Raw genomic sequence first — 17,040 nt, 5'->3', positions numbered from 1 at the left:
TTGATGATGATTATTCTAGGTTCACTTGGATTAGATTCTTATCTCATATGAGTGAATCATTTGATGAGTTTAGAAATTTTTTTACTTAGATTCAGAGGAAGTTAAGATGTAAATTTTTTGTAATTCATAGTGACCATAGTAGAGAATTTGAAAATAAAAATTTTATGGTTTTTTGTAAAGAATAATGGATAGATCACAACATTTTCAGCTCCTAGGACCCTCAATAGAATGATGTTATTGAAAGAAAGAATAAAACTTTAGTAGAAGCCACTAAAGCTATATTTGCTTAATATTTACTTCCTAAATATTTTTAGACTAAAGCGATTGATACTACATATTATATTCTGAATAGGGTGAACATTATATCTAAGTTGAATAAGACATCCTATGAACTTCTTAAGGGTAGGACACCCAACCTCTTACATCTACATGTCTTTGGATATAAAGTATTCATTCATAATAATGGTAAAACTCTTTTAGAAAAATTTGATCCTAAATCTGATGAAAAAAATTTCTAAGATATTCAAGTTTTGGCAAATATTATAGATTTTTTAACAAAAGGACATTAGTAGTAGAGGAGACCACTCATATAGTTTTTGATGAATCTGATATTTCTGGAGAGTATAAGTTGGAAGAAGAACATATTGAAGAAATTTCTTAAGGAGTTGAAAATGTAAATCTTGAAGAAAAGGTTGGAATAGAAAATACATTACCTAGAGAATAAAAATATTCTAAAAGTCATCCTAAAGAACTAATTTTAGGAGACCCAAGAGAAGGGGTTAGAACAAAGCATGAACTTAACAAAGAAGTGAACCACTCAATATTTATTTTAATGATTGAACCCACTAATATAAATCAAGTACTTTTTAATGAATTTTGAATTCTAGCTATGCAAGAAGAGTTAAATTAATTTGTTAGAAAAGATATTTGGGAGTTGGTAGAAAGACCAAAAAATTAAAGTGTTGTTGGAACTAAGTGAGTTTTTAAAAAATAAAGTGAATTATTCATGTGTAATGGTTAGGATTAAGGCAATATTGGTGGTCAAAGGGTACAATCAAATAGAAGGAATTAATTTTGAAGATACTTTTCCCCCTGTAAATAGACTTAAAGAAATAAAAGTGCTTATAACCTTTATCTATTTTAAAGGATTTAAATTATTTCAAATGAATTTTAAGAGTGTCTTTCTTAATGGGTTGATTAAAGAGGATGTTTATATTGAGCAACCTCTAGATTTTGAAAATTTATAATTTTCTAATCATGTGCTTAAATTAAAAAATGCATTATATGGACTAAAACATGCACCTAAGGAATAATATGAAATGCTAAGCACATTCCTAATAGAAATATCTTTTAGTAAAGGGAGTGTGGGCACCACTCTATTCCTAAAAAGAGTAGGAGATGATATTCTCATTGTTCAAATATATGATGATGATATCTTATTTGGATCCACTAATAAAAATCTTTATGATGACTTTTCAAAAATAATGACTAATTAATTTGAAATGAGTTTGATGGGAGACTTGAGTTACTTTCTTGATTTTAATATAAAGCAAAAAGTGGATGGAACATTTATTAATCAATCAAAATATATTAAGGGAACTCAAAACTTAGGGATTTGATATCCTAGGAACAACACTTCTTTTTAAATCGTTAGATATTTATATTCAAATTTTATAGAAAGTACTTCTAGAACTTATCAAATCATTAAAAACTCTTTAGTTTTCTGGTCTAGTAGAAAACATAATTTAATAACCCTTTCTACAGCTAAAGCAGAATATATAGCCTTAGGGAGTTATATGGCATAGTTTCTATGGTTAAAATAATAACTTATGGTTATGGATTTAGGTTTTTCAATTGGTACTATTCAAATTTTCTATGATAATATAAGTGACATTTACATTTCAAAGAATTCAATCCAACACTCTAGAATTAAGCATATAGACATAAGGCATCACTTCATTAGGGATCTTGTCACTAAAAGAGAAGTTGAGCTACATCATGTAGCTACTAAAAATCAACTTATAGATATTTTTACAAAACCACTAGTTTTTGAAACATTCAACACCTTAAGAACTAGATTGGGTGTTATTGATATTCATGCTTGAAAATTGTAATAATGTAAATTATCTTTGTAGTGTATTTTCTTTTATGTTAATGATTGTGTTTTGTTCTCTATTTTTGGTTTATTTTTTTTAGTACTTTGATATTTTGTGTTTTATTTTTTTTTTTATTGTTTTTTATTTTTTATGTTTCATGGATCTTGTTTGATTTGTTTTAGAAAAGTATGTTGATCATCACGTGTAAATCTAAAATTCCTTTTATTTTTGTACTGTACAAATCATCTTTCGTACTAAACAAATTCTCCAAATTTTACATGATTTCTTTTCTAAGTTAGACAGACGAAAGTTTGATTTTTTATGGTAATCGTATAGTATGAACACCTCATCGTCTATACAAAGCTTCAATTATTCATCTGTACGAACATGGAGGGCATTCCGAGAACTAATTTATTATGATTTAGGGTAGTGATTTCTGAAAATCAACCTGGATGAACACCTATTTGTCTATACAATCATGTTGTTAGACTGCATATGAACAAATTGAATTGGCAAGTATACTCATTTTTTGTAAATCATCTTGTATGAACACTTATTCGTCTGTATAATCAAGTTTGGTCAAATGTCATACGAAACAACTCAGTAAAAAGGCAACTTTATGAAAAGATGTTTCACTGCAATAACTATTCTTGATTGTTTTTGTTCATATGTATGAAATCAAGTTCGTACTGTACAAACTCAATTTTGTACGTACGAACTCAATTTTGTATTGTACGAAATCGTATGATTTCTATAAATTGGAAGCTATTCTTTAAATTTATTCAATCTATTCCACATTCAATCCATTTCAATCCTTATGTTCAATCCTTCTCAAATGGCAAGCAACAAAAAATGATCACATCCTTCAAAGGAAGGTCATCTCATTCTGAACAAAATGATAATTTTCTTTCAAGGAAAAATGAACAAGATTACGATAGATTTGTTCAAGCTAAGATTACTCCTTATCTTTTTATTCAAGAAGATATCAATTTTTCAATCATGCCCCTTTTTAACTCCACCCAGTTTTCATTCATTCTCACTTTGTGCTACACTTTTCATTCTGACACCTTTTATTATTATTTTGCCAATTTGATAATGAGAGAAAATAACACCATTATTTTTTTGTATGTCTTTCACTAATGTGTTGAAATAACTAAAGAGGATTTATGCATCTTTTTACATATAAAAACTGAAAGAACCAGGGCTCATTTTATTATTTCAAGAAGTGATTTTGATTGGACTGTTGTTAATCAAACTCTTAGGGGAACACCCTCAATCCAACACTTACCCGTTCTTCAGACCTTGAATGAAAATGCTAGGATCATCGAGCATATTTAAAAATCTGTATTATTCCTAAAGCTGGTGATCAAATCAACATCACTCCTTTGCTTAGTATAGTCATATACTATATCTTATTAAACTCTCAATTTGATGAAGCCCAATTGATCCTGGACTACATCAATAACCATATTCATGTTAGACTCTCTGCCATTAGAAGAAAAAGGAGCTCACAGCTACTTTACCCAGTTCAGTCTTCCACAAACTCCTCTAGATCAAGATCCCCCAGGCTATTAGTTTGGTTGTTGTATTTAATTTTAGATGTTTTTAGTTTGATTGTAGTTTTTATGATGTTAAAATTAGTTGTCTTTATTAATTTGTTGTATTTTTGTTATATTAACCTTTGAGTCTGAGTTATTTTATTTAAAAAAAAAGGTGGAGAGTTTGCTTATTATTATTATTTTTTCTTTCTTTCCCTCTCTTAAATTGTCTATGAGTTATTATTGACTAATATATAAATTTAGTCTAAAGGATGAAAATTTTTAAAATTTTGTATTACAACGTTAATTTCTTAGAAAGTTTTTTCTCTCTAACTTTAAATCAAATTATAATTAGATTTAGATGAGGAGATCATCTTCATATTCCAATAGATAGTTATCTTATAGTTATAATTATTGTAAAAATTGTGATTTATTATTATTTTTTTAATTTCTTGTTCAACGTGTTGATTTTATTATTATATATTAGATTTTATTTTATGATTTAATCTTCCTTATATGAGAAAGTTTTTATTTATTTGGAAGATAATCGAACAAGTTATGATTTGCTAATTAAGGTTTTGGAAAGAACAAAATGTCTAAAGATGCACAAAGCGTGCCAAATTTGAAAAGAGGAACAAAATGTGCCCAATTAGAAAAAAATGTGTAATGTTTACAATTCTAGTTGATACAACAACAACAACAACAACAACAACATCAAGCCTTTATCCCACTACGTGGGGTCGGCTACATGAATCCTTTTCTCCATTGTGTCCTATTAAAAGTTAAATTCTCGTTTAAATCTAATAAAGAAAGGTCATTCCTAATATTTTCTAACCAAGTCTTTTTAGGTCTACCCCTACCTTTCTTAACATGAGTCAAATCTAATACCTCTACTCTCCTAACCGGGTCATCGCAAGGCCGCCGTTTTATGTGACCAAACCATCTAAGGCTACTTTCTCTAATCTTATCTTCTACTGGAGCTACTCCAACCTTTTCACGTATATGCTCATTTCGTATCCTATCTCTAAGGGTAAAGCCACTCATCCACCTGAGCATCCTCATCTCTGCCACACTTAACTTAGTATTATGCTTCTCTTTTAAAGGCCAACATTTGGCACCATAAAGCATTGCAGGCCTCACTACCATCTTATAGAATTTTCCCTTAAGTTTGAGGGGTACATTTCTATCACATAACAAGCCCGATGCATTCCTCCACTTCAACCATCCAACTTGAATTCTGCTGATAATATCCCCATCTATTTCACCATCACTCTGAACAATAGATCCAAGATATCTAAAACGTGTACTCTTATTAATGACTTGATCGCCCAAAGTCACAATCCCCTCACTAGGTCTATTACTACTAAAATTACACTCCATATATTCCGTTTTAGATCTACTCAAGCGAAAACCTTTAGACTCTAAGGTTGACCTCCATAATTCAAGTTTACCTTCAACTCCCTCTCTAGTCTTATCAACCATAAGAATATCATCAGCAAAAAGCATACACCAAGGTACATCCTCTTGCAAATGTCTAGTGAGAACATCCATGACTAAAGTAAAAAGATATGGGCTTAAGGCTGATCCTTGATGTAACCCAACCGAAATAGGAAAATACTTGGTCAATCCACCTTGTGTTTGAACACAAGTAATAGCTCCTGCATACATATCTTTAATGATTTGAATATAAGCATTTTTGACTCCTTTCTTTTCAAGAACTCTCCATAGCACTTCTCTTGGAACTTTATCATATGCTTTTTCTAAATCAATAAATATCATAAGTAGATCCTCCTTATTTTCTCTATATTTCTCCATCAAACCTCTTAATAAATGTATGGCTTCCATAGTCGACCTACCCGGCATGAATCCAAATTGATTTTGAGAAACATTAGTATCACGCCGCAACCTATGCTCCAAAACTCATAAAGAGATATAAAATGAGCTCATACTAAATTTGGTTCTTTCCTCTATATCTATAATTGTTAGAAAAATTCATTCAATAACTAATAATTTCAACTATTGAATTTGAAACTATTTAATTTTTATGTAATTATTTTTGCAATAATTATTCTATTTGATATTTCTACTGTCTAGAATGAACATTGAATCTGATCACTTATTCTTATCTTATTTATTCTTTGATTTAAAAATGAGTTTAAAAAGTATTTTTTTTGCATTATAAATTTAATGTTGTTCTTCCAATTTTCAAATTTTTTTCCTTATCAACTTTTAGATCGTCCATAAAATCTTACTTTTTCTGGGGATTTCTATATTTTTGTTTTGTTCTCTCCTCTTTTTGTTGATGTTAAAAGGGGAAGCTAGTTTGTAGTTTGTGGTTGGTTTGTAGTTGTTTGAAGTCTTCTTGGTTGTTGTGTGCAAGTTTTGTTACTTGTGGTTGTATTCTCGTGTATGTGTTCTCGTGTCTGTGTTTTTTGTGTGTTTGTCTATTTTTTTAGAGGGTTTTGTGTTGTGTTTGTTTTATAAAAATTAAAAAATAAAAAGAAAATTGGAAGAGGAGGATGAAAAATTTTTCCTCCATGATTTTTATTTTTTCATTCATTGAAGCAGAGCTTAGAAGAGAATAACTTTATTTCTAATTCAAACAATAATTATTTTATCCATCATAAAAAAGGGAGATTATTGCAACTCAAGAATCAAGATTGAGATTGTGATTTTTAATGATATCGAAATATTATTGTCCTAGTGATTTTATTATTTCTCCTAGTATATATTAGATATTTCAGTTTGTTTTTTGTGTGTACTAACATTTCTGGGAGATCATATAATACTCTAAATTACTAAAGACTTAAAGATAGGGTGGAATAAAATTTCATGTAATAGAGTCTGTATATCTCTATTTTTATTTCTTAAGTCTAAGCAAGTTTGATTGTAATTTGGTAACCATGCACACACACATAGGGAGAGAGTGATAAATATTTTTTTTTAAGTATGATCATACTGTATGATATCTATTAATACTATACAATTTGACATAATTTTCCTCTAGAATATAGTTAATCAAATCATGGCTTTAATTTTTGAACTGATCATACAGTATGATGTCAGGTTGTACAGATGACTCATAGAGTAAAATTTTTTTTCGTACTAGATCATACCAAATGAACTCATTCATTTTTGAACTGATCGTACAATATATTGTCAACCATACAAATGACTGATAGAGCACAAAATTTGTTTTGTACCAGATCATAAAAAATGAACTCACTCATTTTTGAACTGTTAATTTAGTATGATGTCAGGCCATACAATAAATGATTTAGTACAAAATTATGTTTGTACATGATCGTACGAAATGAATATATTTATTTTTTCATTGTTCGTATAGTACGATCTCAATTCATACAAATGATTAATAGTGTATAAAACTAAGTTTGTCCCAGTTCGTACCAAACAAAGACTTAATTTTTTGAACTATTTATACCCTATGATCTACGATCGTAACATATGAATTTAAGTTGGTTCACTTGAAAATTTCAATTTTTGGACAGTTTTTAATGTGTTTTCAATATAAAGAGTCCTTAAAACTATCACACAATCCTTTGCTTTGAATTTCTCTTGAGAGGGACCTTTTGAGAGTTTGTTTAGGAGAGAATTTATAAGTGAAGAGTGAGAGATCTAGTGAAGGGGAGTCGTAAGGGATTCATAAGAATGTCCAAAGTGAGAATCTCTTTGTCTTCTTCAAGTTTTTATCCAACTTCTTTAGAGGCTCTTGAGAGAAGATCTTCAAGATTGGATCAAGGTTCTCTGCCATCATCGAGAGGGTCAAAAAGGATATGTAGGTTCTCTGCCTTCACCAAGAGGGTGAAAAAGGACATGTAAGTACTCTACCTTCACCAGGAGTGTGAAAAAGGATATGACGGTACACTGCCATCACCTAGAGAGGGTAAAAGGAGATAGATCTCTGCCGCACCAGGTTGGTGGAAGAGAGTTTGTAAGGGCTTCTCCACCTTGCTGTGGGGGCAAAAGGAGAGTCACTTCTATTTTGTGCAATACTTAAAAAAGGAGTCTACAGGGAGTGGACGTAGGTCAAGTTTGATAACACAACTATAAAATTTGGTGTTCTTTTTTTACTATTTATTTTTCCGATATTTTAATTTTTGTATTTAAACTTTTATTGTTGAAATATCCTATGATAATAATTTCTTTAAACAATTGCATATTTTAGGATCCTTGATTCAATTTTCTAAAAGGTTTTTAACATCCAAGAATTTTTTATGTATAACCAATTCACCCCCCCTCTTGGTTAGCCTTGGGACAGTTCTATAAGGTATACCAACCTACAAGAACTTGCAAGAAGATCTCTTACATGAGTTTTATCTCTCATTGGTGGTGGTCAATTAAAGAAATATTTATTTTGATTCATTCCGTAATATCAATCATTAAAACTCTAAATATACTAATAGTAAGTTATTTCAAGGTTTGAGATGACTCCTCGCTTCTTCTAAATTAAGGTTGGTTTATATATCTTACTTGTGTATTATGGACAAAATAAATGATGCTCGCTGATTCACTTTAATGTTACTTTAATCAAATCCAGGCAGCTAACAATATACTATCTCCAGAGATAGACCCATATTTTACTATCAACTTGAAAAAGAGACACAATTTATTTTTATAATCAACTTTAGCATAGGGATTGTAAGATTCATCTCAAAAGATAAAATTCACTTTCACCTATTATTTTGAAAATGAAATTAACTAATGATATGTTTTACCTTGCATCCAAAAGATGTTTCCCATATTATAGCGAACTAAAATAGAGTTTATTTTAAACTAGTTTCTTAGATTTCTATAGAGGCAAACCACTATAGTTAATTACATCTCCAAAGATTTTTTTTTTATTAAAGTTTAAACTTCACTAATTTTAGATTTAAATGTTTTATAGATTTGATTTAAGAATTTTAAGATTTTAATCAATCATTTTGAAAAAGATTTTAGTGTTTAAAAATTTGTTTGATGGTCACGATAATCCTCCTTAAAGGAAGTTTGAGGGGTGCAAATACATTTGGGGTTATGCTTGTTGAAATTTTGTTAAATATGAATTAGGTTGTTAGACCTAAGCTTATGTCCCAGCGGCTAACCAAGAGGGGGGGTGAATTGGTAATTTAAAAATTTTACCATCCTTTTATAATTTTAAACCGATAAAAAACTTATGATAAATTTTTAAAAAAGATTTTTCAACCAAAAATCACACAAAATAGTAAAGTAAAGAAGGCAATGGAAAAATAAAAAGACATAAGATTTATAGTGGTTCAGTTAAACACGACCTACATCCACTCTCTGAAGTCTCCCACTTTAGGTATTGCACTATTACCACTTAGTGTTTCTCTTTTTACCCCCAGAGAAAGGTGGAGAAGCCTTTATAAAAACTCTCTTCCAACACTACCCGGTGCGGCAGAGAACCGTCGTCCTTTTACACCCTCCAAGTGTAGGTAGAGTACCTTCTGCTGTTCATACTCTCCAAGTATAGGCAGAGAACCTTCCCGCTGTTTACACTCCCTTAGTATAGGCAGAGAACCCTTCGTCCTTTCACACTTCTCCAAGTGTAGGCAGAGAACCATCCCACTATTTACACTCTCCAAGTGTAGGCAGAGAACTCTTCGTCCTTTCACACTTCTCCAAGTGTAGGCAGAGAACCCTCCCGCTGCTCACTCTCCTCGAGTGTCAAAAGAGAATCAGCTCTTCTTGATAAGATCTTCTCACGAGAAATCCAGAAGGACAAGAGAAAAGAGTGAAGTTATCATAATTCACAAACAAAGATCCTTACCTTTGAGTACCAAGTGAACACTTCACACTCCAGTAGTAAGACATCTCATTCAAACACTCTTTCACACTCTCTCCTTCAATCTCTCTTTAGTTTGCACGAAGAACAGTGGACAAAAAGATTACAAGATAATTTTAAGTCGAACTTATATATGAAAGACATGAAAAACCGTAAAAAAACTGCAAATTTTAAAATATGTACGTATTTGATCGTCCCATACGATCGTAATTCGTACGTACGAATCATGTAAAAACTATTGCGTATGAACTCAATGTGCAATAATAAGTTGCAAGAATATAAAACTTGCAAAAGCTAAGTAGCAACTCTCTTAACAATGCTCACTTGGAGCGCACTACAAGGTGGCTGTCAGCTAACCACCTAAGCACATAATTTTAAAATCATAATTTCCAGACCAATGCATGCAAGTAAGACATTTATTTTAAATACCAGAATCAAGGACTCTAGTTGAGATATTAAATCATGATTTAATGAAATGAGTATGGTTAAATGCACATAACTAATACAGTTTTAATGTAAAGACACCTTAAAGTCTAAATTTTATTTTTGTTAACTCAAGATCTCAAAAATTTGCCAAGTCTGGATGTTTTTTTTCAAAAAATTTAGTAGTATAATAACCATATACCAACATGAATAGTCAACCAATGACGCACACACTAGGCAGTCCCTACCTTATCGTTCACCTATGTGTTGGACTAGTGTATCATTGTAGGAATTTAAAATGCATGTATGATATACATAATTGGGTAAAGGTGTTTGTGCACATGGTACCACTACCGTATCATCCTAGAACTAGTATATATGTTATTACATAGTCTGGAACATGCACACCTAAGGAAACCTATGAAAAGGCTATCCTCAAATGCAAATCTAGCCCCCATATGAATGTGATACTAATATGAAATAGTATATGAAAGAGCAATGCATAAACAAAATTTTTATTAATTTATTTTTAATGTAGAGTACAAACTATGGTTGCAGAATCTCCACCAAAATAGACTTGTATTACTACTCATATAAATGTAGGTTTAAAAGTACTTACTTATTATTTTCTAGCTTTATTTCTTTTATAGGATTCCAAAAGATAATGCTTCTAATAGGAAGAGCAATAATTTCCTTTTGGAGCTCTATGTATATATAAAAGAAAATACATTAAACCTTTTACAACTCTTTGTACACTTCAATCTATATACATTCTAAATACTTTACATTTGATATTTGACTTTTATATTTATAATGAAGCCTAAGTACATTCTAAAGAATTTATACTATAAGAAGAAGATATAAACTAAGAATAAAAGTGCAATAAAAATTTTTATGCAACTACTAAACATAATGCACTGTACAAGTAAGAGTATATAAGCAGACTATTTCCCTAATTTTTGTAAGAGGTCACAAGGACTAATCTAGTCCATAGGATCGATCCAGTCCCTAGGTATATCCAGACCCTATGATCTATCAAAACCTTAGGATATATCTAGGCCCTATATCTACCTAGACCTATGGTCAAACCAGATCTTAGATCAATCTAGAGTTAAGTTAATCAAGTTCTCAAATCATTTCAAAATTCAAACATATCCAAACTTTAAACCTATCCAGATCTCAATTCCAGCTTAAACTTTGACCCAACCCTCCAATATAGCTTCAACCTTATCCAATCACTTATGATCATCCCATTGATTGTAGTTAGCTTGGATGAATCACATTTAAGAATTCAAACCCAAAATCAAAAAATCCATACCAAAATCTATGGTTATAAGGCCCTATCCTAAAAGCCTTTTCTAAGGATTTTTCAAACACATTAAACTCCAACCAATTTATCATCGATTTATAATTTATCAATTATATATTTATTAGGCATGCTCCTAGGGTCTACCCTCCACATTTGAGCTCAATTTGAGGCCCTTAACCCTAAAAAATTGATTGAAATCCAAAGGCTATAAAACCTTTAAATATTTATGGCCTATGCCACTAGACCTGTCTCTTAGTGGAATTTAGCCTTAGAAACTTCTCCAAAGCCTCTAAACACATCTCGACCCTTGATTATGACTAGTTAAGCATTAAATTGAATTTTTATGGTCCCACTTTGACCCCCAACTGACCAGGGGTCAAAATGACCAAAATGCCCCTTAAAGATAATTTTGGAGTTTTCCATAGAATTCAATATGGCCATTTTAATTATGCCTCAAAACCACTTCTAATGCATCCTAATCACCATTACAAGTACATTAGACTCAAGCCCTGATCCTGGACAAACCTAGTTGACCACGTCAACTAATTTTGACCAAAATAGTCCTTAGGGGTTTAAACAGTCATTTCAAAGAAAATGACCTCCTCTTTGCATGAGACCACTTCTAACAGATTTCAGATATCAAACCAAACTTGTTCAACCCAAAACTAGACCCTTGGTCAACCTAATTGACCATGTCAACTATGTTGACCAAATAGGCTCATTTGGGTAAAAATAGTCAATTTGATTGAAATGACTTCTCTAGACCCTGTGACCACCTCCAAATCAATGCTTTCAACCCCTAAAATCTATTCCATTTGATGCCTCAAATATTTTTAAACCAACAATGATTCACATCAATGTGGGTTTGACCAAGTCAACACTTTAGACTTGGTTAAACTTACATATCTTGGTCAAATCAATCCTTACAACGACATGAGCTCCTATCAAGCTATCTACCCTTTAAATCAAATAAAATCCATAGCCTAGACATGCCCAAGCTCTAACCATGTAAATCCAAGCGATGTTGACCAAGTCAACCTCATATTACTTGGTAAAAATCATATCCAACTTTAATGTTTTCATTTAAATTCCCATCCTTGAACTCCAACTTGTCACTCTAGCTCCCAAGACACTCTCCTTGAAACTTCATCAGCCTAGGTGACATTTTGACTGGTCAAATGGTCCACATAGGCCATTGGAGGGGTCAAACTTGGTTAAATGACCTTTTAAACCTAACCCTCCTTCCTAAACCTTTTTGACTATTTGGAGATACTCTAAAACCTTCCTAGGTCCATTTTTTAGCCTTGAGATTAGGATCAAATGGTTAAATCATGCCCAGATACCCATGTGAGGACCAAGAGGCCTTTCCACCTCATATGTCCTCTTTTCCTTTGATCCACTACCCTCAACAACTCCCATGACAACTGAGATGCATTAAAGGGAGCTGAATAACTGATCCTAGCCATCCATTCAATCTAAGGACACTTGAATAAGTCAAATAATTCAAAATAACCCTCATTCCATTATAGCCTCTCTCTCTCACAACCTCAAGCTTCTCCAGATGTTCCTTCTTTTTGTTTGAGCTTCTAGGAATTTTCCTAAGACTTCCCAAGTTCAAATCCTCCAGTCAGTGGCTACTGATGGTGAGCTCCAAACCATACAAGCCTTAACTCCCTTCAAGCTCCATACCTCCTCATCCAGTGCATTTCAGACCATGGATTTAATAGGAAAAACATACAAGGAAAATCTATAAACTCAACAAAATCAAAATCTCGAAGATCCAATGGTGAAATTTCATAAAACTCTTATCCCTAAGTCATAACATACAGGTTTTTAACTGTTCATGATCTAGATCGTTGATCATTCGATCAATGGTCCAGATCTAGACTTTATGCATGCTTATTCGACTACATTTTGCCTTTACTGCATCGCATCATCATCTTGCCTGATCTTAAACATTGATTCAAAAACACATGCGAAACAACATCGTAGATAAACAGCTAACGTAGATAGGTAATAGCGTGATTCAATAATGCTCCTCTCTGCAATCATGCTAATGACTATTGCCAAGATAGTAATTTCTGCTATAGCAAATTTGATGCAGACTTGTTGCTTGTCATCGTCGCGTTTTCGATCCGATAAACCATAACTTGCCATTTATCTCGCCGACATCGCTACTCTATTTAAAATGTTTTAAAATTATTTTTAAACCATTTTAAAAGCAAACTTCTTTAAATATTCATTAAAAATCAAATATTTTAATTTAAAATTGATATTAACTTAAAATAATGAATATATTTTAAATTATTTTAAATATTAAATATTAAGTGTTATAAATTGATATTTAACATATAGTTCTCTATATATATATATATATCTTAAACTTAATTTTAAATCATTAATATTTAAACTTTAATTTAACTTTTCCTTAAGCCTTTCAACTAACTAGAGCATCAAAAAACTTTAACTAATTTCCCTATAGAGGATAAATCTAAACCACACAGTCTATCTTACACACTTTAGATGATTTGCTAGGACAACCAACTCTAGTATTAGGCTATACTAGTGTTTACTTTTCTATTATATACCAAGTTTTCCATGGTTTTCATTACAAACTGGTTGCTAGTAGATTAATGTGATTATTTATTTAAATTATATAATATGTGTATTGATGTGATGGGTATTAGATTTATCCTTAGGTTAGGGGAGATTTAAATATTAATACAAGCTTATGTAGGTGGCCACGCTCATATATGGCATAAAATTAATGGGGGAAAAGTAAAAAATTAAGCTTTAAATTAATGATATTAATTTAGGTGCTTCAGAAATGCTAAACCCCCCTTAAAAAATTAAAAGATCATGGACAAATATGGTTGATTTGAGTATTTTAATTTAAATATATAAATTCTTGAATTTTGATTTAATTATTGATTATTTAGTATAACCCTACAGGTTGTTAGAGTCTATATTTTAATTTTTTTTTTCAAATATAATTTGATGTAATTGAGTTGTAATTAAGTGTTATAAAAGTACTTTGAGATTGAATGTTAAGCATCCAACATGGAATCCAAAGAGAAAGGGACACCCTTTACGGGATAGTTCCTCTATATTTGGAGATCTAAATTAGGATGATTTTAAAATATCTAAAGGGAAAAGATAACTCCCATTTCAAGGGGAGTTTCTTTCATATAGATCTAGACCAGATGGACACAAGGAACCCACATAAGGACGAAGAAGTGAAGAACGAGAAAAATCATATTCTCAAAGTCACTTGTGTCTTAGGATTAGAAATCTGGGCTTGTTATAAGTGGTACCCGACCCCTTTACTTTTCCTCCAGACCCTAGGTTATAATATTAAGTGGCATATTCCACTTGGACATTTAATTTGATAAATTTAATTGATTTGTTTAATTTGATTATGCAATAAAAATTGTATGCTTTTCTAATATTTTTTACTTACATGCTAATTTTATTTTAACCTGGAACACGATTGAAGGCTTGTGAGATACATTAAAAAATATTTTCAACTTAAAATTGAAATTTAAAATATTTAAGCTTCTAGAAAAACTTAATGATTTTAAGAAGTAAGCTCAAACTTGCTAAAAGTTTTTTTATGCATTCATATTAATTTTTTTTCTATCTTGTTCGACACCTCCCTACTTGCGGGTTCTAGCAAGCCACCTTACCTATTAGGGTGTACTCCTATCAAGGTGACATTTTGCATTCCTTAGGATAAAATTTATATTCTAAGCCTAATTTTAAAATTGTTTCATATTTGATTTAAGTATTTATTGAGTCAACTAGCATGCATTACATTAGAAATAAATTTAAATGAGTTTAAAATTTAATTATATTTTACTTTAAGCTTTATATTATCCAACATAAGTTAAGGGGCCAATTAGGATCTCCTATAGATGTTGGTCCCGATTCCACAAACTTAACTAAACAACATCCCGACCAATTTTTCATAAATTATCAAAATCATGGCTTTAAAGTGCCTAAGTGGTTAGAGGGCTCCCCAATCCAGGCCAGGGTATGTCTAGATTTGTATTACAATAGCTAGGTTCGGGTTACTATTTTTTAATACTCAACTTAGACTTAAGTTCTGAGAAAGGTTTAGACTATAAGACCTCAATATTCAGGAATCTAATTCTAACCTTCTAATAAAATTAAAAATTCTAATTATTTTTTGGCTAAATTTAAGCCGAACACTTAGGATATGTTGGAGCACTTCTAAATTGTTTCAAAATCCCAAAGTGCTTCCTACTTTTCTTCTATTGATATATAGAATAAGTGTTCAAATTTGATCCAATCCCTATTGAATTTCCATCCTCACTTCTTTTGACATCAAGCCTTGAATTCTCAAAATAAAATTTATACAGTTATTTTTATTAAGAGTATTCATAGGAAAATCTAATTTCTTTTGATGTAATTAACTACAAGCGATTACACTCATAAGAGATTTAGAAACCCATATAAATTTTCAAAATCAAGTTTTTTAAAACTCAATTAATTATCTTTGGGAAAGTTCAAGTTAAATTTAATGATCATTATCGTCATATTCAAATGACTGATAGTGAATGATATGTTCTTTCTTCAGGAAGATATATTATTCTATTATCTAAATTTTGATTATGAAATTATCGACCTCTTATCCAAATTATTATAGTCAAACACTCAATAAAACATCATTATGATCCTTCAAGATCATATGTTGTCTTTCTCTCAGTTGACTTTAATAATTAAGATAAGTTTAAAGTTTTTTAATTTGAACCTATTAGGGAATAATATTTTTGCCTCCCGTGGTAATATATTATTCACAATGAAGTGTTCAATTTTAAAACTAAAATTCTATCAATTAAATTCTTCCAAAGATAGTTAACCTTTTCAAAAACCAACACTCTTTTTAACTCAAACACAGACATAAGATGCCCTCTAAGAAAGGCATATACAAGCATACCAAAACAAACATTGACTTAGCCTAGACTAGTCAGTTGTTCTAGTAAACCATCCATAGTGTTTGAAGATGTTTATGTGGCTTTGCTATGCCTTGAGGGATTTTATTATTTTAGTTATTTGATTTGAGGTTATTTATTTATTATAGGCTAAAGGGAGATATGATTTAAGTTTAAATTTTAATGATTTAATGTTTTATTTATCAAATTTTAAAACATTTGAGTTTAATTATTATTTTTTAAACTATGTAAGCTAATGACTATAAGTGTAGAAGTCACTAACCTACAAGTCCTACGGCTTATCAAAAACATGAGGTTATTTGAATATGAGAGTTTAATGGATTTGATTTTTTTTTTTTAAATTTGAGAGTTTAATGGATTGTGTGGTGAGTTATCTATCATTGTCATCCAAAAATATTCCATTAGTTTGATTTTTATTTTCATTTTTTGTCTGGAATGTTGTGCACATCATAATCTAGCATGCACTTCTTTTAGAATTTTATATGCTTCTAGTTTTTAAGCACCACAAACACATCTGATTAAATGATCTGCTATATAGGTTATTATTGATTAAGGAATAAGATAAAAATCTTCTTTTGATTCGATCAGTTGCTGATCTATCACAAGGGATCTTATTTTCTTGTGTGTATTCAATGAAAGGTCTATTTCATCATCTACTACAAAAAACTTTTCACCTAAGTTTTGGAAATTTTCTATTGATATACTAGATGTTTATGGATGATAAGACTCTATGACCTTATACTTCAACCAAAAATGAATCCCCTTCAAGACAAGCTAATTCTTAGGCTAATTTTTCTAGAGCATCCACCAAGGAATTCCACCGATAAGGAATCCTATATAAAGTTACATTTAAGATTTATTCAAGAAGATGCATTGTATACTGATAATAGGGGAT

The sequence above is a fragment of the Dendrobium catenatum genome, unplaced genomic scaffold (assembly GCF_001605985.2).
Source record: "Dendrobium catenatum unplaced genomic scaffold, ASM160598v2 fragScaff_scaffold_1163, whole genome shotgun sequence".
Classification (NCBI taxonomy): domain Eukaryota; kingdom Viridiplantae; phylum Streptophyta; class Magnoliopsida; order Asparagales; family Orchidaceae; genus Dendrobium; species Dendrobium catenatum.
Note: the sequence above shows the minus strand (reverse complement) of the source record.